At 41.5% G+C, this 2,100-nt stretch overlaps 1 protein-coding gene across 1 annotated transcript in view; it reads right to left on the bottom strand.

Moving 5' to 3' along the window:
• LOC107618383 (mitochondrial inner membrane protease ATP23 homolog) overlaps positions 1-632 on the bottom strand; it is a 6,878-nt gene extending 6,246 nt beyond the window's left edge. Inside the window, exon 1 of the mRNA XM_021110256.1 lies at positions 553-632. The gene's annotated coding sequence lies outside the window, so the exon portion shown is untranslated. The remainder of the gene's footprint in view (positions 1-552) is intronic.

Here is a 2,100-nt window from a genome sequence, read left to right as displayed (position 1 = left end):
CTAGGCGGGGCGGGGCAGGTTAGGGCGGGCCGGCCCGCTTTGCCACCCGTATTGGTAGGTTCGAGTGTTTTGTGTGTTTATTATTTTATTTTTTTATAAAACCCAAATCAACGTCGCTTTGGCTAAGGGAGAAAAAAAAAAGAGAGCTTCGAACCAGATGGGTTATTCAAAACCGCCGATTCGCCGGTTTTTCACAAAATTGGACGGTTCAATCCGGTTCTATCCAGTTCTGTTCTTTATCCGGTCAGATTATTCAATCGGACTGGCCAAGTGACTGGTTCATCGGTTTTTCGGTTAAACCAGCCGGCCCGGTCCGGGTCGTTTCTTATAACTATGGTTTAGTGCATCCAAACGATTGTGTTTTGCACTTTTGCTAAATTCTCAAAAACTAGCCGGTTTACGGTTCGGTTCGACCGACCGGTTCCCGGCCGATTTGGCGATCCAACGGTAGCTTTCTAATCTTGCGGTTTTGGCATTGATTCAAACCGGAATTTCTATCGGTTCTCGGTTCGACCAGCCGGTTCGAATCGGTTTTCACAACCTTAGAGCGGAGGAAAGGAGGGGCAGAAGCAGAGTGTGGAAAGCAACAGTTGTCGAGGGAGAGGGCAGAAGAGGGCTTATGGTAAAGGTTAAAAATTAAAGAGTATATACCTATTTTGGTCCTCAAAGAATTTCAGACCAGACACTTTAGTCCCCAACAAAAATTAATTACTTGATTGGTCCCTAACAATTAATTCCATCAGTCATTTAGGTCCTTTGCTCTCTCAATTCTAACGGAGGACAAAATGGTCCTTGATAACTCTAACAGAGGACAAAATGGTCCCTGGCAACCTCTGTGTAGAAACAACACTGTTCTCTTCCAATTTCCATCATATCTCGCATAACCCTAACAGTCTAACATTGCAACTTCAAGTTACATGTGCATATTCTCAACTTCAATGTTCAAAAGAAGAAAAATCCTCAACTTGTTTTCAACCAATTCATACTCAAGAAACTAATGACTATTTCTCTCAAGTACTTATCGTCTTCGATGGATCCCATGAATCTATACAGCAAGTTTGATTTGTTAAGACCCATTGTTGTCATCGCCATCTTCCTCCTCCTCTGTCCTATTATTTCCATGGCCACATTGTCCACCACTCCGATCGCTTCCTTTATCTTCTTCTCCGAATTAATGTTCAGTAATCGCTTCAGTTTCTATATGAGCGGTGACCTTGACATTGCTTGCTATACTGATAGCTTGGATGCAAGGTTGAAGCTGTCTACCAGCTTGGACCTGGGAAGAGAAGGAATGAAGCACTTGGGGTCCATTCTAAATGAGAATTTACATATGATGTTGAAGGAGAATCTTCTCGTGATGTCCTAGTGTCCAACAATCTATATTGCTTGGCAGATAGTGGAGAAAGACGTGCCTTTAGGGTAGTTGTAGAATTTGATCTTGAGGATGTGGTGGACGTTGTCGGGGTTGGAAGTGATGCTGTTATCGAGGATGTGGAGGTGTATGCTTTTGGTGGGCGAAGTGGGGAGGAGGTGGGTATACTAGTCACAGATATTTGGAAAGTGTGTGGTCCATGACATGTTGAGGTAGGTGTGACACGCGTGGCAGTTACACCATAACTTGATCTTGGAGTTGAAGAGGAGAAAGGAGAAGATGGAGAAGAAGACTATGAAGGTGAAGAAGGAAAGTATGAATGTTAAGGTTATACGAGATATTATGGAAATTGGGGGAGAACGGTGTCGTTTACAAACAGAGGAGGCCAAGGATCATTTTGTCCTCTGTTAGAGTTGCCAGGGACCATTTTGTCCTCTGTTAGAGTTGTCAGGGACTATTTTGTCCTCCGTTAGAGTTGACGGAGCAAAGGACCTAAGTGTCTGACGGAATTAATTGTTAGGGACTAATTGAGTAATTAATTTTAGTTAGGGACTAAAATGTCTGGTCTGAAATTCTTTGAGGACCAAAATAGGTATATACTCAAAATTAAAATTACAATTTTGAAAATTATTTAGGTGCAAATGAGAAAAAAACAAATTATGTTTTGTTGTAAAATAAACAAATAAAGAAAAAAATATAAAATAGAGAGGTGTAAATAAATAATTCTA

The sequence above is a fragment of the Arachis ipaensis genome, chromosome B09, assembly GCF_000816755.2.
Source record: "Arachis ipaensis cultivar K30076 chromosome B09, Araip1.1, whole genome shotgun sequence".
NCBI classification, from domain to species: Eukaryota; Viridiplantae; Streptophyta; class Magnoliopsida; order Fabales; family Fabaceae; genus Arachis; species Arachis ipaensis.
The sequence above is the reverse complement of the archived record's forward strand: the minus strand, read 5'-3'. Positions and strand labels throughout refer to the sequence as shown.